This window comes from Balaenoptera ricei, chromosome 2 (genome assembly GCF_028023285.1).
Source record: "Balaenoptera ricei isolate mBalRic1 chromosome 2, mBalRic1.hap2, whole genome shotgun sequence".
Taxonomy (NCBI): Eukaryota; Metazoa; Chordata; class Mammalia; order Artiodactyla; family Balaenopteridae; genus Balaenoptera; species Balaenoptera ricei.
Window position 1 is genome coordinate 61,078,593 of NC_082640.1, and position 23,052 is coordinate 61,101,644.

A 23,052-nucleotide genomic window follows, 5' to 3' on the forward strand; every position below is an offset into this window, starting at 1 on the left:
TTCCACCAACGCTCTTGTTATGTGACAGAAGACTAGAGGAGAATAAAAGTAGTACTTGCTTTAAGCAAAGTATGTGTATAAGTTGCAATGAATAGTCCTTCAAAGAGAGATGAGAATGTGTATTAGAAACCCGCAAAAGGTTGGCCAAAGTGATCACATGCAACTCCAACTTTTCTTTTGTATGTGACTGGAGTATCATGGAAACTCCTTATGGAAAAAAAAAAAGTGATCTTTCGTTCCTACAGAGTTTTGGCAGTCTTTAAGAAAATTCCTTTGCTGCTTTGCTTGTGTGATAGAGATTATATATAGAATGGTCAGCAACTAGAGGCAAGAGAAAGACTATCTACTTAAAAGCAGATCAAATGACAGTTAAAAGGAAAGATAAAGGGAAACCACATCAGGTTCCTTCACTTTGTCTAGTCTTTGAGCCTGAGGTAATTATCACAGATTCAAACAGCACCAGATGGAAGAGATCCCTTATTGCATTTTAGCTATCAAATGAACAACAATTTCTCAAAGTGCTCTAAGGGACAGTGGATCAACTAACATTCTTCAGTGTACTCAGAGCCCAGTGGGCTAGCAAGGGAAGCCCATTCAGGATGAGTGTAGATATTAGCCAGTCCCTTCCTCTGAGCTTCCCTGGCACCACTATGATAGCACTTATCACTGTTTTGTTATTGTTTATATATGATTCCCTCAAGGGACCTTTATAATACCCCTCCAATCTAACACAGTGCTCTGTGAATGGTAGGGTGCTTAATAAGCTAGTGGATTAAATGCATATTTAGCTGTAATGTATACACATTTCCTACAATACACAATGCTCCTCATTCAAAAGATTAAACTGTTTTACAATTCCCTCTACCATTTTGATGTTTCAATTCTCATGGCAGTTTTACTACTTCCTCTATTTCTACAAGGCAAATTTCTTACAATCTCCTCTCTTTCATTTATCTCCAAGGCCTATGTCCAGTTATGAGGCAAGGGCTTTTTGTTTCTTTTTGGTTTAGTTTCTAATGTTCCAGTACTATTTGTTGGAAAGACTAATCTTTCTTCACTGGGCTGCTTCTGCACCTTTGTCAAAAATCAATTGATCATATATATACATATCTAAACAAAGCATCCGCATCTGGTTTCCTTTTAAATATTCCCCATGTGAAACTTACCTGTGCTTTAGCACTAGTTATGCAATGGCCCATTATCTATCATCAGAGAGTTCTAAAGCACCAGAATGTTTCATGTTTTCCTTCCTATGTATGTCAAACCAACAGAAGGAAACAAAAGCTGGGCCTGACTCCAAGAAGAATGAGTTTCTTAGGGATCAAGTGTTTCCCTTCATTTCTACAATTTGGTATTTTTAGATAAGCTTTCCTGTGACCATGTGCCAGAATTGTTAAACATCAAAATGTACAAGCCAGAATGATAATACTAATTTTTTTCCCTCCATTATTCTGTTGCTACTGCATGGGGACAATTACTTCAGAATTCAAATACCAGTGAGGTTAGGAATAACTGGCTCGTCTATTACAAGCATTTGTGCAGATTTCTAGTTTTTCACTGTTATAAGAATGTGGTGGGTGAATCTCCCTTCTAGTAACAGAAACAAGGGGACTCTTTGCATTTATGCTCCTCAATCGCCACATATGTTTATTGGTATTCCAGCTGATTGTCATTAACTTAAAACATTTACTGCTAATTACAGTTGGCACAATAAATCAAACGGTAAAAATGTGTTCTCAACACCCACAGTAATCCTCTCCTTCACAATAAGATTTCTATCTCTTCCCCCATCATCCCTCATGCCAGGATCAGGCCCTTGGTGAAAGGACTTCTAAGCTCTTTTCGAAGTCCAGATAAACATCCTCTTCCTGGGTCATCTTGTCATGGCGTTTTCAGAGGCTAACTCTTCCCACACATCACAACTGACTTCTTACTACCCAGCATTGTTGTCTTGTCAGCAATACATGTGTGAAGGGAGACTTTATGCCACGTGGTATAGTCATTTCTTGGTCAGTCATTTCTTGGTCATTCGACTCTACTAGAGAGTATTCCTGCTACAACAATCTCAGTAGTAAAGAATTAAAAGAGCTAATGTGAGAGATGTAAGCTCATATAAATAACTGTTTTCCCAACAAAAGTCTTAAAAATACATTTGAAAACCTACAGAATGAAAGAATTACATTCTTTCAAAACACAGTGCAGAATTAACAAGAAGACGGTGGCACTTTAGGTACCAAGAAGAAAACACAAGAGGACAAAGTCACAACACAACAGCAAATCTGCACTATTGACTAGAGTATGTTGCCTCCTCATCTATGCTATATTTTATTTTGAGTTCATATGAAAAAATACATTTAAATAAATATCACACATCAATGAAAGATGCAAAATGTACATCTAGTATATCATCATTTATACTTCATATTGTTTATGAGTACCTACATAAGAATATATATTCACCAACCTCATAGAGCATTTTCTCTGGAGAAGGAGGCTAGGAATGAGACTGGAGAGAGATACAAAGAGGATTTCAATCATTCCTAAATTGTTTTGTTTCTTTTAGCAAAAATGACAAAATGTTAGCATTCAATTAATTCTTGGTGGTAAGATAACAGATGTTTGTTATATGATTCTGAATTTTTCTGAATTCATGGAATTACATAATAAAAAAATTTTAAGAGAGATAGAAATAACACCTAATTACATTTTAGCCTGGAAGTAAAGCAGATTTATAAACACAGAAAACATGAGGAAGAACCTTCTTTCTTGGAATAGAGTTACAGCTGACCAAAATACATTTTGAACTACATAAGTCTGAAAGAATACTTAAAGTGATACTGTAATTTCTAAGTAATATTGGGCAAGTAGATTTGCCTCCAAGAGCTTCCATTTAATTTTATGTAAAGCAAGGATGTTGAAGTAAAGTATCTTGGATAACCTCTTCAACTTTAAAAGTCTGTAACTCTTTTTCCCCTAGAGGAGGTAAGTATATCTCTGCACATGTTATTCCTTTTGCCTAGAATAGGAATACTTTTTTCCTCTAGCTTGTTCCCTGGCAGTAAAATCCTATTTATCCAGTAACACTCAGTACATAGGATACCTTCGTGCTTTGGGAAGCCTTCCCTCACCTTTCCTAAGGAGGAAAAAGCACAATCACAGCTCTGTTCTCATACTCCCATTAAGGACTTGATACACTATCTTTCCATTTATATGTTGCCTGTTCTGTTAGATGGTGAGCCACTGATGACGGGACCTGCACTCTACCCTTCTTTGTATCCCCTGAACCTTCCACAGTGACATGTTTACAGCCAAGAGAGACATAATATACACAAACCACTTAAACCTATGTTAGCACAAAGTTAAAATTTTTTACCTATTGCAAATATTGTTTTCCCCAAGTAAATGATGAATGAATGAATGAATCAGTATGTAAAATGGCATGAAGTTCACTCCATCATTCAGGTCAGTTGATCGTGCCACTAGAAGGTAGGGGTATAACCCAGACGATCACTTAATATTCTTTCCAAAAGAATCCACAGGATCATTCCAAATTTTATGCTCTTAGCTTAGAAAGCAAGGATGACATAAGTTTTCTTGTTCTCCTTTTGCTTTTCCTCACATTACACAGCTTTTTACAAAGAACATGAAACACTCTTCTTACTTAAGCAAAATATCAGAAACTTAAGATACACTAAACCTTGAACTGAAAAACTGTTACAAAGAAGTGAAAACATTTTATCATATATATTTGGATAATATTCAGTTGGCTGCAACAGTTCATTCAACCCTTGTTCTCAAATGAGGCTGGCTACAGTTCCTAAGGTGGGAGAGGGATAGTGTGATAACATGGAGGGGAGAGAGAACTTGGTGGAAAATAGCCAGTAATCCCTCTCAAGAACCCAAGGAAGCAGGAGGGTAGATCTCAGCACCCCTAGTTCTTTCTTGGATCAATCTCCCCAGATTTGGCTCCTGAAATAGTTGTTAACTGGGAGATTCTTGGAATCAATGGGAGTGTCCTGGGAGTCTGCCAACCAGCCACAAGACCTAGAAATGCCCTTGACAATATTTAAGCCAAAGCAGACAACTGCCACCAGATGCGATGGGGGGAATTTGGAGCTCAAAGCTGCACCCTCAGAACTTCTAACCAGGTACTAGTGTAGCTCACCCTAGTCATTTCATTAATTCAGAAGTAACATGACCTTGCATTTTACAAGCCTGAATATTTTGGACCATACTTATTAATTATAATAGGGTTATTTTTTTAAACTTTTTATTTTGAAATTGAAGATTCACAGGAAGTTGCAAAGATAGTACTGAGAAGCCTCATTTACCCTTAAACAAGTTTGCCCCAATAGTCACATCTTGTATAAATACAATACAATATCAAAACCAGGAAATTGACATGGGTACAACGTATGTGTATTCACTGTCACTTTATGACACATGCAGATTACTCTAGCTATCACCACAATCAAGATAGACTATCCCTTCACTGCAAAGATATCCCTTGGTGCTATCTCTTTACAGTCACACCCATCCACCTACCCCTCAACCTTCCCAAACCCCTGGCAACAACTGTCTTGTTCTCCATCATCATAATTTTGTCATTTTGAGAATGTCATATAAATGGAATAATACATTATGTGACTTTTTGAGACTGGCTTTTTTCATTCAGCATAATGTTCTTGAGATCCATCCAAGCCGTGGTGTATATCAGTAGATCATTCCTTTTTATTACTGATATCACATTCCATGGTATGGATGTACCAGTTTGTTTACCTGTTTACCTATTGTAGAACACGTTGGTTGGTACAATCTGTGGCTAGTACAAATAAAGCTGGTATGAAAAACAATGCACATGTTTTCGTGTGGATATAAGTTTCCATTTTACTGGGTTTAATGCCCAAGAGTGGGATTGCTGCGTCACATGGTAAGTGTACATTTAGTTTTTAAAGAAACTATCAAATTATTTTCCAGTGTCTGTACCATTTTATATTCTACCAGCAATATATGAAAGATCTAGTTTCTCTGCATCCTCACCAGCATTTGGTATTGCTATTTTTTATTTTAGCTATTCTAACAAGTGTATAGTGATAACTCATCATGGCATTAATTTTCATTTCCCTAATAGCAAGTGATGTTGAACATCTTTTCAATATGCTTATCTGCCAATGCTATTAAGATATTTCTTCATGTCTTTTGCCCATTTTTTAATTGATTGTTTTAACTGTTGAGTTTTGAGAGTACTTTAAGTATTCTACATATAACTGTTTTGTCTCCTCATCCTTTTAACTGGGTCTTCTACAGAGTAAAAGTTTTAAATTTTGATGAAGTCCAACTTACCCATTTTTCTTTCTTTTAAAGATTTTGCTTTGCTGTCCTATCTAACTACTCTTCACTAAGCCCCAGATCCTAAAGATTTTCTCCCACATAAAACTTCTAAAAAGTTTTATAGTTTTACATTTAAATCTATGATCCACTTTGAGTTAATTTTTGTATAAGGTGTGAGACTTAGGCTGAGGTTCTCTTTCCCCCCCCATGAATATTCAATTGTTCTGCACTATTTGATGAAAAGACAATCCATTCTCCATTGAATTGCCTTTACACTTTTGTTTAAAAAAAAAATTAGCTGGCTATACTTGTGTGGGGTTATCTATTCTGTTACAGATTTATGTGTCTATCCTACTGCCAATACCAGTCTTGAGTATTGTGGCTATATAAGTTTTGCAGTCAGGTGGAGTGGTTCCTTCCATTTTATCCTTCTTTTTCAAAATCGTTTTAGCTGTTCTAATTTATTTCCCTTTCCATATAAATTTTAAAATCTTGCCAGGATTTTAGGAATTTAGTTAAGCCTATATATCAAATTAGGGAGAATTGATATCTTTAATATGTTGAGTCTTGATGATATGTTTACCATCTTGAACTTTGATAATAGGTTAATGTACTTAGTTTTCTACCATTAGGATAAGAAGTACCTATTTGAAGAGGACTGTATATAAATTTAACAGAAAATTTACGCCACTACTATATTTAAAATAGATAACCAACAAGGACCTACTGCATAGCCATAGCACAGGAAACTCTGATCAATATTCCATAATAACCTAAATGGGAAAAGAATTTGAAAAAGAATAGATACGTGTATATGCGTAACTGAATCACTTTATTGTACACCTGAAACTAACACAACATTGTTAACCAACTATGCTCCAATATAAAATAAAAATTTTTAAAAACACAAACTGGGGCTTCCCTGGTGGTGCAGTGGTTGAGAATCTGCCTGCCAATGCAGGGGACACGGGCTCGAGCCCTGGTCCGGGAAGATCCCACATGCCGCGGAGCAAATGGGCCCGTGAGCCACAATTACTGAGCCTGCGCGTCTGGAGCCTGTGCTCTGCAACAAGAGAGGCCGCGAGAGTGAGAGGCCCGCGCACCGCGATGAAGAGTGGCCCCCGCTTGCCACAACTAGAGAAAGTCCTCGCACAGAAACGAAGATCCAACACAGCCATAAATAAATAAATAAATAAATAAAATTTAAAAAAAAAAAAAAAAAAGACAAACTGGTTTCCAGATTCATTACTATTTTAGTTTTTAGTAACAGTATCAGTTACTGAGACTGAAAAACAAGGAAGAATTTTCTTGGGATAAAGAGAAAGGCAAATAAGACTTTAAGGAAGGACAGCTGAGTAAAGAGGTCAGTTTTGCATTTTTTCCTCACCCATGTCTCCTATCTTTCTCTGTCTTCTGTATCTCAGATAAAACGCAGGTCTAATGATATCATCTTCAAGTAATTTAACCTTTACTTAGTAGATTAAGTTGTCTTTTCCATTAAATAATAACTAACACTTTAAGAACATAATCAAAACAATGATAAATTATTGACAAAATAAAACTGATGTTGCAAAAGAAAAATACTATGTATCTAAAGGGAACATAATTTTACAAAGCTGAAATGAGAATACCGCTAATAAGACCTCTCCCTTTAAAAAAAAAAAAGACCTCTCCTTATCTGCCACTAGGTAAATAAAAACTTCACAAGTTGAAGTTTTGAAGTATTGAATGTTTGTAAACTAGAATAAACTCCTGGTTAAGAGCTCAGGTCATGGAGTCAGATAGACCTGGCTCTACCTTGAACTAGCAACTTGATGTAGGGCAATTTACACAACTTCTTTGAGAATGTGTTTCCTCGTATGTAAGATGGAGATATTTAATAATAGGACCTATGTCAAACAGAGCAGTGAAGCTGCAGATAATGCATATTAAGCACAAATCCAAATGCTTGGCATATGGTAATCACTCAATACACATTAATTACTATTACTTTTAATTCCTTTTTGTCTGGGCAAATTACACCTAGGCTTCCCTCCATAAGGACAGTTGTCCTAAATGGAGCCTATCAAGCTTTATGAATTTTAAGATTCCTGATAGATACATTGTTTAGCGTGGTCTTACTGTCTGCAAGTATATACTTCCCTTACTCCCAAGAACCATAATTTTAAGCTAATGAACTGAACTTAGATAAAACTGGGTGTTTGGCTCAACTTTAACATAGCTAGAACACCATCTTTTAAATTTCAGCCTCTTCAAAGTGGCCATGATAGTTTGCACAGTTAGAAATGTGAATTTCTAATTGTACAAATTAGAAATTCTGTCAGTTGCACAATCAGAAGTCTGATTCCATTCCTTCATCAAAAGCCACAGTAGATTTGGGATTTTGGAGGCACCCAGCTTAGATGGGGCCAGAAAAATTAAATAATATGTAATTCAGGTGGTCTCATGTAGGTGAATTACATGACCTCTCAACTGGACTTGATGGGAGAATCAAGGCAATTCTTTTGTTTTATTTTGTAGAGAGGTCAAGTTCTAGTTTAATCTGTTCCTTGTTAATATTATGATCCTAAAAACAAATTTGGTAGTTAAAAAAAGTGGAAATTAATGATTAAAAAAATCCACTGCCTGTGGATTTCAATGATCCTATCCATGGTTACCAAAAATCACTGAGAGATGAATTTAAATGGAAGTAAGAGTTTGATAAGGAGTGGTAAAAGTATCATGATAAAAATTTTGATAATGTTCTTTGTTTTTGGTTCATTAATGAACCTGTGGTTATGTGAGACTATAGAATCAAATATAATCAAACGGGTAAAGAAAACTTAGATCATTAATGGAGAAGACAGGGACGTTTGGTGACTTTCTTTTTTTCTTTTCTTTTTTTTTGGCCACACCACGTGGCTTGTGGGATCTTAGTTCCCTGATCAGGGATCGAACCTGGGCCCAGGACAGTGAAAGCACAGAGTCTTAACCACTGGAGAGCCAGGGAATCCCCCAGGGACTTTCTGCGTATTATCGTGCTTGTATGAGTGAACATTCAGCACTTAAATTTCTGCTGTGTTTCAAAAGTTACTTTCTTCAACTTTAATTTTTTAATGGTTCAGGACTAGAAAGAATTTGCTGGACATTTTTAAAAGGCCACATGCTGGTACATGGTTGGTAGTGACAAGAACATGGAAAGTTCTAATTATGCCATAAGTAGAAGTTTAACCAATAATTGGACAATTTTTTTCAAAAAATCAATGTTAAGGTATTTTCTATCCAGGTTAATGTTAACACAGGGAAGAGTGATTAGAACATTCATTCCTTACATACTACTTATCATGGGTTACACTTGCCAATTTAAATAATTTTCTTGAAATAATAGGTCCTGCATTCCTTAGAATCATTAGGACTAGTAATTGATACTGTATTTGACTGATTTTTCACATGCCCTGATTTCACAGCAAGGACGTAGTTGTACTCAATTACACCCACTCACTACCAAGACACACTGACTCAAGCAAACAAATGATTATACCTCAAAATCAAATTAATAGACTTCCAATGAATACAAGTTCTAATTCTTCACTAGGATGTGATTAAAAAATTGCAAACATTTGAGTCTTCACAAAACATGTATTGAAACAATTCTGGCCTAAGATCAAGGAGATTTAAGAAGACTGACAAAGAATCTTTAAGTCTTTCTATAATTGCTTTCCACTCTACTTAAAATATAACAGTCACTGCAATTTCACAATAAGAAATAATTTTATAATCTTTTCAAATTTCTCTCTCCTTTTCTATTTTGGATCCTTGTGTCTTTTTTTTTTTTAATGACATAAAGACTTAAAACCTTGTATCTTTTATAAACCTAAATTCCTAAGAAACAGGGGCAGAGGATAAAATAAAGATTAAATTAAAATAAGATGTCAGACATAAAGAGGTTGAAATAAAAGGGTGGAAAAAGATATATCACGTACACGTAAAGGTGGTGGAGTGGCTATATTAGTAACAAACAGAATACAGGCATACCTTGTTTTACAGTGCTCTGCTTTGCTATGCTTCGCAGATGTGACATTTTTTACAAACTGAAGGTTTGTGGCAACCCTGCATCCAGCAAGTCTATCAACACTTTTTCCAACAGCATTTGCTCACTTCATGTCTATGCATTGCATTTTGGTAATTCTCACAATATTTCAAACTATCTCATTATTATTACATTTGTTATGGTGCTCTGTGATAACTGATCTTAGATGTTACTATTTTAATTGTTTTGGGGCACCAAGAATTGTGTCTGTATAACATAGCAAACTTAATCAATAAATGTATGTGTTCTGACCACTCCACCAAAAAAAAAAAAAAAAAAAAAGATGTCAGATATGAAAGGAAAAAGATCAAGAGACCAGATGTCACATAAGGAAACTAAAAAATAATATGAAATAAGGTTCAGAAAGCAAAACTAAAAAACATTTGCATGTGTGATAGGATACCACCATTTACGCTGCCTGGGTTATTTCTATGAAAGGAAAAAATATCTGGTAAAGGACGGACCTATAAGTATACTAGTACTATGCCATATTCTTACTCAAATAAGCTTACCTGTTTCTATGTTAAGAAGTTCATAACCTGGGAAAAAAGCAACATTTCTTTTGGCTAATATCAGGGTCAAGCATTAAGAGGCAAAATAAAATCCTGACTATGCTAAATAAGTTATAAAATTATCAGCTTTATCTATACTTTGGTATTTGTAAGGTAAATATTTAGACTTAAAAATAAAACCTTTCAAGTCATCTAAAGTTCTTGGTGGAAATGTAACATGATATGAGAAATGTGGTTACCATTTAAATTTGAAGTACTTCATCCATTTTGGTGACAAAGGCGGTTTTAGCAGCTATCATTACATTCATTTAAATTTCAAAGTGCTTTGGGTCCTTCCAAGATGAATGTCTTTTCTTCCTTGCCTCTCATTCCTTAACTTATTTTCTGAAGATAGCAATGTTTACTGCAAGAGAACAACAAAAAATAGAGCTAAACTGGAGAAGTAAACTAGTTTTAAATATATTGGACATTTTCTTTCCTTTAGGATATTCTTAATTTCACACTCACTCAACAGTCAAAATTAGACTTATTCATTTAAGAAGTAACTTCCTTACTTAGGAAGAGACATGGATAGAATCTTACACACTCAAGAACTATCCATGCCGTACCTAAGAACCAAGTAACTTATAGGAATCAAACTAGCTAGCACTGATGCACTTGAGGCTTTCTAAGACTTCATCTGATTGTCCTTGTATATTTCTTTTTTTGGCTAGAAATATAAGAATAAGAAACATTAAACTCTATTTCACCTTTATAAAAATCCAATTCTAACAGTCATGATTTCCAACTTTGATATAGCCTCTGTTAAATATGAAAGTAGACATCTCCAATTGCAAAAGTTTCTCTAGCCACTTCGCAGTTTTACTTTAGGCTTAAGTATAAAATATATTTATAATTTGGTATACAAAACATCAATTTGCAGAGACATGGATGGATCTAGGGACTGTCATACAGAGTGAAGTAAGTCAGAAAGAGAAAAACAAATGTTGAATATTAACACATATATGTGGAATCTAGAAAAATGGTAAAGATGAACCTATTTGCAAAGCAGAAATAGAGACATAGATGTAGAGAACAAACATACGGACACCAATGGAGGAAAGGGGGGTGGGATGTTGGGAGACTGGGATTGACATATATACACTACTATGTATAAAATAGATAACTAATGAGAACCTACTATATGGCACAGGGAACTCTACTTAAACCTCTGTGGTGACCTAAATGGAAAGGAAATCCAAAAAGGAGGGGATATATGTATAGGTATAGCTGATTCACTTTGCTGTACAGTAGAAACTAACACAACATAGTAAAGCAACTATACTCCAGTAAAAAAAGTTTAAATTAATAAATTTCTATCTATTTCTGACTCCTGAGCACCAATTACATGCATGTTTAAGCTGGCCCAACCCCTAATTTGTTTTCTCTATAACACCAAATACAAGGAAAATAATTGGAAAAGTTAAGAAGAAAGAAAAAGATAATGTGATCACTATTTTTTTAACTTTTTAATATGGGAATTTTCAAATACATATACAAAAGTAAAGAGAATGATGAACCCACATACCCATCACTCAACTTTAACAGTTATCAACATTTTGCCATTCATCTTCATCTGTCCCTCACCTCAGTTCTTTCTCTCTCCTGGAATTATTTTTTGTTGTTGTTAGTTTCTGCTTTATAACAAAGTGAATCAGCTATACATATACATATATCCCCATAACTCCTCCCTCTTGCGTCTCCCTCCCACCCTCCCTATCCCACCCCTCTAGGTGGTCACAAAGCACCGAGCTGATCTCCCTGTGCTATGCAGCTGCTTCCCACTAGCTATCTATTTTACATTTGGTAGTGTATATGTCCGTGCCACTCTCTCACTTCGTCCCAGCTTACCCTTCCCCCTCCCCATGTCCTCAAGTCCATTCTCTACGTCTGCATCTTTATTCCTGTCCTGCCCCAAAATTCTTCAGAAGCACTTTTTAATTTTTTTTTTAGATTCCATATATATGTGTTAGCATACAGTATTTGTTCTTCTCTTTCTGACTTACTTCACTCTGTATCACAGACTCTAGGTCTATCCACCTCACTACAAATAACAATTTCCTTTCTTTTTATGGCTGAGTAATATTCCATTGTATATATGTGCCACATCTTCTTTATCCATTCATCTGTCGATGGACATTTAGGTTGCTTCCATGTCCTGGCTATTGTAAATAGAGCTGCAATGAACATTGTGGTACATGACTCTTTGAATTATGGTCTTCAATGTGATCATTTTTAAATGATTCCTAACTGTGCTTACATACTATAGAATTGAACCTCTCAATAAATTTTAAGACAACAAAAAAGCATTTTAAAAAGGATGTTTTTGTGCAACATCAAACAATATCTAACTCTGACACAGCTGGGTTATTCATGATGAAAACAATACCCAATGTTCTTACACTGCTTAAATCCACCACTTCATGTGGTACACAACAATGATGAGCAGCATGTAGGAAAATATTACCAAGAAAAAATATATATATATCACCAATATATAGATGAAATGATGATGCCCAGTATCACATAAAGAGTGGCAAAATTAGTCTTCTTTCCATTATAAGTCTTTAAAGAAGAAAAATGCAATTAATGCCTATTTTATTTTGAAATTTGAATATGAAAAGAAATTGAACTTATGGATATACAAATACTAATAACCTAGAAAAGTACTTAGTGATAGAGAAGTGAAGTGACTTCCCATGGGTAAGTGTTGGTTAGTGGAAAAACTGAAATGAGAACCTACATCTCCTTACTCTTTCCTAATGCAGTGATTATCCTCCCATAATCCACCCTGCGTTCCTTTCCTCTCAGTCCCCAAAATAGTCTTTTTCTGAATGCTTTATTCTGATGTGTTTGGTAGAACTCAAACTCCAAATCTGAAATATCACCTCAACAACTTCCCATGTCAGCTATTACTTTCCACTAGGCTCTATGGAGTCTCCTCTACACATGTGAACTTAGTGATCAAAGATTTGAAAGGAAAGACATGCAGATTTTGAGGCTGCCTACTCTGTGCCTCCCTCCTTCCTGGGGGTGCTCACCACTGAATTCCAGAACAACTGGCATGACTTGAACAGGGTTGTAGGTTAGATGGTAGTAACCTATCAACATTGAATTCCTGATTGTGATTATTTTATCCTGGTTACGTGGCAGAATGTCTTTGTAGGAAATGCACTCTAAAGAATTGAGGTGATGCAGTATAATGTCAGCAACTTACACTCAAGTGATTTAGGAAAAATCATCTGTACTATTCTTAAAATTTGCATATAAGTTTGAAATTATAATATAAAAAGAAAAAAAATTTAAATGTATCAGTACATCTGTCACATTTCCAAAATGTCTTCTGTGGAAGTCTAATACAGCTAAATGCTTAAAGAAAAAGTAGTTCTACAGTGAAATAAATTTGGGTAAAGTTACTCACTGTATTCTTTCTTGGTGACTCACAATACATGTGAGCCTATCAAATATTCCTACAGATCATGCATTAGACATACTTTCAATTATCCATCCTTCCAGCCACATGTAAATTACATACTTAAGGCCTACTATATGAAAGGAAATGTTCTGAGTAGTACAGATAGACAGATAATAGGGAAGGCAAGATCTCTCACCTCAGAGAGCTTACGTTTTAATACAGAAAGAGACAAATAAATAAACTAACTTCAGATGGTGATAAGTGCTTTGAAGAAAATAAACCTGGGTGTTAGAGGCTGGGAAGGTGGAGGTGTTGTTTTAGACAGTGTATCAAGGAAGGCCCTCTGAAGAGATGATGTTCAAGTTGAAATGAGCCAGAAATGGAAAAGTTTAAGGGAAGCATCTTCCAGACGTAGGGCATACACGTCATTAAGATAGGCGTAAGCTTATAATACTCATGGGGAAAAGTTTCTAAATTATCAAAATAATGAAATTTGTGAAAAAAATCTCTTAAGTACCATACCCCTCAAAACATATCTGAAAATTGGCCAGATTTTAAACTATTTATTAACTCCTATGTAATGACAACAATAAAATAACAATTCTTAAAAATTCTTAACATTTTTTAAACTAACTATGCAAATTCTCTTTGGATGATGATTTTCTATTACTTCATAGCTTCTTTCAGAACCAATCCTTATTTTTATTTTATATTTGAAAACAAAGGTTATTCTCTCTCTGCATGTAAAAAGAAATAAATTGCCTGGTTTTTTTCTTGTTTTTTGTTTTCTGTTTGTTTTTTTCCTGGATGGTGTACTAGTATGTTGGGAAAACATCATGAAGACATGTAGGCAGGAAAAGTATCCCCTGAATGAATGACTATATGCAGCTATGTTACTACCCACTCACTGAGGCAACAGCAACATATACCTAAATTCAAGCCCTCTCTTCTAGAACTTCCACAGCACTGGATATTGCGTATTGCCAAAGAACAACTTCAATTATATACCTTAAGGAAGTAAAATACACTTATGATTATAGAATACAAACTACATAATCATTCAAGTGTGGCTCAAGTTAACTGTGTGAACATAACACCAAACAAAATCAAAGACTGTATATATCGACACTGCTGTACATATTAGACAAATTCTGAGTATTCTAAGAGGGGCCTGACTAGTATGCTAAGCTACAACAGGTAGAAAAAAGAGAATATGCTTTGAAATGTGTTTTGTGTTCTAACTGGCTAACAGGGTTATGTAGAAGACAATACAGAAGCAAAGATGATGAAGAGAAGAGGCTGTATTCTCAAAATTGTGAACTAAGAAGAAAAATCCCTAGATCCTGTAAGTGGGGACAGCGTGAAGTTAAAAATGATATAATGCTGGTGGGGCGGGGGGACATTTTGTTTATGAGTACCAGGGCAACTTCATCAAAAAATAAATAAATTCAGGATACATATATGCTAATTTTAAAACATTAATAAGATAGGCATATTGAAACAAAATAGGAAGGAAGGAATTTAATCTTGCATAATTAAAAAGAGAAAAGGTGCCAGTCTGAGAGTAAGATAAACTGGACATTAGCCCCAATTCCCCATTAACTGAGGAACCTCTGATATAACCTTTGACATTTTAAAATCTATCAAAGCCCTATAGGCTCAGTACTGTGTGATCTTATTGACTTTGCTATTTAATTTAATAGTAGGGAACTATTTATTTAGTTCCCTAAGTAAAAGCATTACTTAGAATGAAAACACAACAGTCCGACAGGAATCCTACCGCTTACTTGGGAGCTTTATATTCACATAGAGCAGGGACTGTCAAACTGTGACCCAGGGGCCAAGTCTGACCAGCCCCCTGTTTATGTATGACCTGAAAGGTAAGAATGTAGTTTTTACATTTTTAAATAGCAGGAAAAAAAGATCAAAAGAAGAAAACTATTTTGGGGCATAAAAATTATATGAAATTCAAATTTCATTTTCTATAGATAAAGTTTTATCAGAACACAGCTAGCACATTTAAAAATGTATCATCTAAGGCTGCTTTTGTACTACAAAGGATTAGCTGAGTGGGTGCAACAAGGACTGTATGGCCCACAAAGTCTAAAATATACACTATCTGGCCCTTTCCGGATAACATTTGCCGGTTCCTGATATAAAGTACATATACTCACATGGTTATGCTCTAAAATGATAGGACTTATATTTTAACACTAGATCAAGTGGTTCATTTTAGTCCTTATCTCCAAGTATTTTATTCCAAGTCTTTCATGTTTCTAATGAAATATTAAATAATAATTTTATATTTAAAATGACTATTCCATAATACTGAGAGAATTTTTGTATACTCGAAAATCCATTTTCCTGATTTGTGAGATTTCTTAGGTATGATAAATCATTTTCTTTGGGTCAGCTTCTGATTTAAAGTTTGTAATGGGCTCCCTGAATTGAAAAATAAATAATAGTTCCTACAGTCGATACAAGATCATTTATAACAATACTGAGGAAAAAGTGAATAAATGGTTAAAAGTTATGTAAAAAATAATAACTGCTTGAGAGCTTCACAATTTTGTAAAGGTGTTAGCATTAAAACTCATTCTAGAATGATTCAACTTCTGCTTCTGAGGGCATGAGGGGGTAAAAAGTCCAGAATAATCCTCTCACTGCGAACAACTAGAACACCGTATAAAATACAGGAGAGGACTATTTTCAGACACTGGCAGTACAGGACTGTGATCCCTGAGAAAAGGGAAACAAATAAGGCGAGCCCTACCATCACCCAAGGCTCTCAGACAGGAAGCAATTTACTACTCCAGTACAGGAGGAAGAACCCAAATAGAGTCTGGCAATCTTGTTGACGTGAGGAGATGGAGAAAAAAGTACAAGGAGGCCAAGGTAGCTAGAATTTATGGGGTAGTGTTCCAGAGAGCAGTGAAAGTGTTCCAGTAATTTAAATGAGGGCTCCCTTGAGTATTTAGCTAAATAAAAACCTGTACATGAGAAGGGTAAATTTCTTGAGACCAGCCAAGAAGAACTTCTAAGGAAAAAAATTACCAGGGAGTTCTAAGACAAAGGATTCACAGAGCTGACATGGGGCCAATATTTCAACAAGTTCCCTCCAGCAAGAGGGGAAAAACCTCACTGAATATACAAGGCTATCAGTAATGACCCCAGAAGGGCCACGTGCAGAAGCAGGGGAAAAGTAGCCCTAAAATAAAAGTTCCTCTAGACCCTCCTGAAAGGTGCTTGGGAGCCTAGAAAGCCTAGAAAGGATCAAACTAATATGCAATTTAAAATGCCTATTAGGAAAAAGTCCAATACACTTTAAAGAAATACCACAAAATCAAGAACTCAACACGTAAAATTCACAAATACCTGACATTTAATTAAAAATTACTGGACATACAAAGAAGTAGGAAAACGTGGCCCATAACCAGAAAAATATCTGTCAACACAGAGAGACCCAGAAATGACAGACATGGTGGAATTAAGAGGCAAAGACATTGAAAGGGTGTTATAAATATGCTCCATATAAATGAAAACAGGAACACAGGGAAGAGAGAAATGGAGAATTTTCAAAAAGAACCAAATAGAACTTCTAGAGATAAAATATATATATAATATCTGAAATGAAAATTTCACTGGATGAGATGAGCACTGCAGAAAAAAAGAAACCAGTGAACTTGAAGACACAGCAATATAATCTAGTCAAAATGAAGTTCAGAGAGAAAAAGATGACTGTGAGACAAAGGAAGAATACTGTTATAAATATATTACATTATATGAGATGGTATAAAATTACTTGATAGTAGAATGCAATAATAGGCATATTATAAATCCTAGAGCAACCACTAAAATAAGTAAATAAAAAGGTAGAAAAAAGAATAAGCCAATAAAGGAAAAAACCAATAGAGAAGATTAAATGGAATCCCAAAGTAAAATTAATTCAAAGGAATGGTTAATAGAAAATGAACAGCAAAGATGGTAGATTTAAACCTAACCACATTAATATATACATTAAATGTAAATTATCTAAACACTCCAATTAAAAGACAGATTAAAAAAGCAAGACCAAATATATGCTATGAGAATCTCACACTAAAATAAGGAAATAGTTAAAAAATAAAAATAAAAAAATAAAAAATAAATAAAAGGATAGACGATATACCATGCAAACCAAAATCTTAAGAAATAGCCACATTTATATCAGAGAAGATAGAAGACAAGAGAAAAATCGTATCAGAGATGATGAGGGATATTTCATAATGATCAAGGGATCACTTCATTTGGAAGATGGAATAATTCTAAATGTATATGTACATAATACCAGAACTACAAAATACATTAAACAAAAACTGACAGAACTGAGGGGAGAAACAAACAAGCACCCAAAACAGTTGGAGACATCAACACTCCTCCCTCAGTACCTGAAAAGAACAGGTACACTGAAAGTCCACCAAAGATAAAGAAGGCTCGAACAGCACTATCAACTGAATTGATGTTTATAGAATATTTCAACCAACAACAGCAAAATACAAACTTTTATACTGCCCATGAAACACTTACCAAGATAGCCCATTTGCTGAACCAGGAATAAGTCTTAACAAATTTAAAAAATTTGAAACTACACATAGTATATTCCCTTAGCACAGTGGGATTAAATTAGAAATCAAAACCAAAACGATATGTGGAAAATTCCCAAACATTTAGAAATTTAACAACATCTTCTAAAATAACCTAAGTGCCAGAAATCACAAGGGAAATTAGAAAATACTTTGAAATGAATGAAAACGAAACCTAACCAATCAAAATTTTTGATGCAGCTAACAAGGAAATGCAGCTTTGAGGAAATTTACAGTCTTCTATGCATATATTAGACAGAAAAGACCTAAAATCAATTATCTAAGCTACCATCATAAGAGGCTAGAAATTAAACCAAATAAGTAGATAGTTACAAAGTAACAAAGAATAGAAACCAATGAAATAGATAAGTGAAAAATAGAGAAACATCAATGAAAACAAAAACAGGTTCTTTGAAAAAGAAATTGACAGACGTCTAACTAGACTGAATGAGAAAAGACAGAAATCAGCAATATTAGGAATGAAAGGGGAAACGTTACTAAAGATTCTACAAATATTAAAAGAACAAGAGACCATTTATGAATGATTTGTTTTAAATTAAGTTATTTATTTATTTATTTTTGTCTATGTTGGGTCTTCGTTGCTGTGCACGGGCTTTCTCTAGTTGCAGAGAGTGGGGGCTACTCTTCGTTGCAGCGCACGGGCTTCTCATTGCAGTGGCTTCTCTTGTTGTGGAGCACGGGCTCTAGGCATGCGGGCTTCAGTAGTTGTGGCTCGCGAGCTCTAGAGCTCAGGCTCAGTAGTTGTGGTGCACAGGCTTAGCTGCTCTGTGGCATGTGGGATCTTCCTGGACCAGGGCTCGAACCCGTGTCCCCTGCATTGGCCAGGTGGATTCTTAACCACTGCGCCACCAGGGAAGTCCCTATGAATGCTTTTAGGTCAATAAATTTGACAACTATGATGAAATGAACAAATTCCTTAAAAGACACAGGTTACCAATACTGACTCAGGAAATAACACATAACCCAAATAACACTATATCTATTAAAGAAATTGAATTTGTAATTTAAAATATTCCCACAAAGTAAACTCCAGTTCCCAATGCTTCATTGTAAATCCTATCTAACATACAAAGACAGAAGTAATACAAATCCTACATAAATTCTCCCAGAAAGTAGAGGAGGACACATTTCTCAACTGATTTTATAGGGTCAGCATTAGATTGATTCCAAAACCAGAAAAAGACATTATGAGAAAACTACACACCAATATCTCTCATAAACATACTTGCAAAAATCTTTAACAAAATAGCAAAATCAAATTCAGCAATATATAAGAAGAAATACAAGGTTGATTTTACATTAAAAAAAATCAATGTTATTAACTATATTAACAGAATAAAGGAGAAAAACAATATAATCCTCTCAACAGAGAAAAAATACTAAATAAATTTCAACACACATTCATAATAGAAACTTCAGAAAACTCAGAATGGAAAAGAACTACCATTTGATAAAGGGCATCTGTAAAATACTGACATAATAATAAATAATAAATGTTCTGTTCAACATTATACTGGAGATCATAGCTATATGGAGGCACAAAAAAGAAATGAAAAGCATAAAGATGGGAAAGGAAGAAGTTAAAATGTCTTTATTTACAGGAGACAAAATTATTTACATAGAAAATCCTAAGGCATCTACAAACTATATAGTGATTTCAGCAAGACTGTAGAGGGCTTCCCTGGTGGCGCAGTGGTTGAGAATCTGCCTGCTAATGCAGGGGACACGGGTTCGCGCCCCGGTCTGGGAAGATCCCACATGCCGCGGAGCAACTGGGCCCGTGAGCCACAACTACTGAGCCTGCACGTCTGGAGCCTGTGCTCCGCAACAAGAGAGGCCGCGCTAGTGAGAGGCCCACGCACCGCGATGAAGAGTGGCCCCCGCTTGCCGCAACTGGAGAAAGCCCTTGCACAGAAACGAAGACCCAACACAGCCAAAAAATAAATAAATAAATACATAAAAAAAAAAACAAAAAGACTGTAGAACTTGTGTTCATTATACATATATCTATTGTATTTCTATATCAACAAACAACTAGAAATTTTAAAACTTTTAAATGCCATTATAATAGCATTAAACAAAATTAAATACCTGAGTTTATCCCTAACAAAAAATGTGTAAGACCTATAAAATGAAAGCTACAAAACAAAGCTAAGACAAATTACAGAAAACTGAAATAAATAAAAATATATAACATAGTCATGAATTGGAAGATTCAAAGTTGTTAATATGGCAATTCTTCACAAATTCATCTACACGTTCAATTCAATCTAAATCAAAATCCCAGGGTTTTTTTTTTTTTTTGTAGAAATGTACAAGCTGATTCTAAAATGTATATGAATATCCAAATGAACAGAATAATTAAAATAATTTTGAAAATGAAGAACAAAGTAGGAATACTTACAATACCTGATTTCTAGAGTTAACATTAACTTACAGCAATCCATATAGTTTGGTAATAGCCTAATGATAACGTATAGAAAACTGGAACTGAACAGAGAATCCAAAAATAGACTATAAAATACTTGGTCAATTAATTTTTAAAAGTGCCATGGTAACTCAATGCAGAAAGAAAATATTTTCAACAAATGTTGCTGAAACAACTGGATATTCATATGGAATAAAAATGAATTTTGCTTTTATATGACACGATTTTATATATGTAAAAAATACTAAATGAAAATACATCATAAACCTAAGAGTAGAATGTAAAACTATAAAGCTTCAAGAAGAAAACAGGGAAAAGTTTTTATGACTTTAGAATAGGCAAAGATTCAAAAGCATGAACCATAAAAAAAAAAAAAGAAATACAGAAACAGTCACCTGATAAACCATACTTTATCAAAATTAAAAACTTCTGCTGTTTTAAAAACATCATTATAGGGACTTCCCTGGTGGTCTAGTGGGTAAGACTCCACGCTCCCAATGCAGGGGGCCTGGGTTCAATCCTTGGTCAGGGAACTAGATCCTGCATGCATGCCACAACTAAGAGTCCACATGCCACAACTAGGAAACCCACATGCTGCAACTAAAGATCCCGTGTGCCGCAACTAAGACCCAGCACAGCCAAAATAAATAAATAAATAATTTTTAAAAAAAGTCAACAAACAGGGACTTCCCTGGTGGCACAGTGGTTAAGAATCTGCCTGCCAGTGCAGGGGACATGGGTTTGAGCCCCTGTCTGGGAAGATCCCACATGCCACAGAGCAGCTAAGCCCATGCACCACAACTACTGAGCCTGTGCTCTAGAGCCTGCGAGCCACAACTACTGAGCCTGTGCGCCACAACTACTGAAGCCCACGCATCTAGGGCCTGTGCTCCGCAACAAGAGAAGCCACCGCAATGAGAAGCCCGCGCACCACAACGAAGAGTAGCCCCCGCTCGCTGCAACTAGAGAAAGCCTGCGCGCAGCAACGAAGACCCAACACAGCCAAAAATAAATACATAAATAAATAAATAAATAAAGTTTAAAATTAAAAAAAAAAGTCAACAAACAAAAGTAATTGCATTTCAAAAAACAATCATTATAAAAATTAAATGGCCAATAATTACATTAAATGATTAAAACCACAAGATACCATTTCACACGCATTAAATGGCTAAATTTAGAAAGATTGACAATTCTAAATATTGATGAGGATGTACAGCTGTGGTGCCTAAATACTGATGAGGATGTAGAGCTGCACTGATTCACCTTCTAATACAGTAGCCACTAGCCACATGTAGCCATTTAAATTTAAATTGATAAACTGAATAAAATAAAAAATTCACTTCCTCAGATGTACTAGCCATATTTCAACTGCTCAAGAGCCACATGTGGCTAGTGGTTACAGTATTGGACAGTGCTGATATAGAACATTTTCATTCTTGCAGAAAGTTCTATAGGATAACATTAATTTAGAACATCTGAAATGTTCACACATTGCTGGTAGGTATGTAAAATTTTACCACCACTTTAAAAAAGTTTGACACCTTCTTTGAAAGTTGAACAAAACTTACCATATAACCCAACAATTCCACTCCTAGGTATTTACCCAGCAGGGTTGGTGTCATTAGAGTGGGGAGCTGGAACTTCCACCCCTGCCAAGAAGTACAGCAGTCTCCTCCCCAGATGTCAATGGAGGGTAAGTGGGACTCTGAACTTATACTTCTAGGTGGCAATAATAAGGCAGCACCCTTTCACCCTGGCAGGGAAGTATCAAAAGAGACCTGCTAAATTGATATAAAATATAAAGTCTCATGACATAATACCCAAAATGTTCAGGTTTTAACTGAAAACCACTTATCATACCAAAAATCAGGAAAACCTCAACATGAATGAGAAAAGACAAACAATGGATGCCAATATCAAGATGACATATTAAAGCAGCCACAATAAAATGCTTCAATGAGAATTTTTAAGTGAGACAACACACTGGAAACAAATGAAAAATAGAAAGTCTAAGAAACAGAAGGTCTCAGCAAAGAAACAGAAGATACAAAGAATAAAATTACAGAACTGAAATTATAATAACTGAAATTAAAAAGCCAATGGATGGGCTAAACAGGAGAATGGTGGGGACAGAAGAAAGAATCAGTGAACTAGAAGATAAAACAATAGAAGTTACCCAATCTAAATAACAAAAGACATAGACTGAATACAAATGGACAGAGCTTCAGGGAGCTGTGAAATTATAACAAAAGATCTAACATTCATGTCATCAGTCTTGGAAGTAGAGGAGAAAAAGGGTAGAGCTGAAAAAATATTGGAAAAAATATGGTTGAAAAAAGTTTCCCAAATTTGGCAAAAGACATAAACCTAAAGATTCAAGAAGCTGAACAAATCTCAAACAGCATAAATCCAGAGAAATCCACACCAAGACATACAATAGTCAAATTTCTGAAAACTAAAGACAATGAAAAAAATCTTAAAAGCAGCAAGAGAGAAATGATCCTTTACCTACAGGGGAAAACCAATTTGACTATCAGTGGATTTCTCATAAAAAGCTATAAAGGTCAGAAGGAAGTGGCACAATCTTTTTCAGGTGCTGAAAGAAAAAGAAC

General features: G+C 35.1%; 1 protein-coding gene across 10 annotated transcripts in view; it reads right to left on the reverse strand.

Moving 5' to 3' along the window:
* The window catches only part of PEAK1 (pseudopodium enriched atypical kinase 1), a 298,094-nt gene that overhangs the window by 137,065 nt on the left and 137,977 nt on the right, over positions 1–23,052 (reverse strand). For all 10 annotated transcript variants that reach the window (XM_059912712.1, XM_059912710.1, XM_059912708.1 and 7 more), the window contains one exon: positions 10,152–10,315. The gene's annotated coding sequence lies outside the window, so the exon portion shown is untranslated. The remainder of the gene's footprint in view (positions 1–10,151; positions 10,316–23,052) is intronic.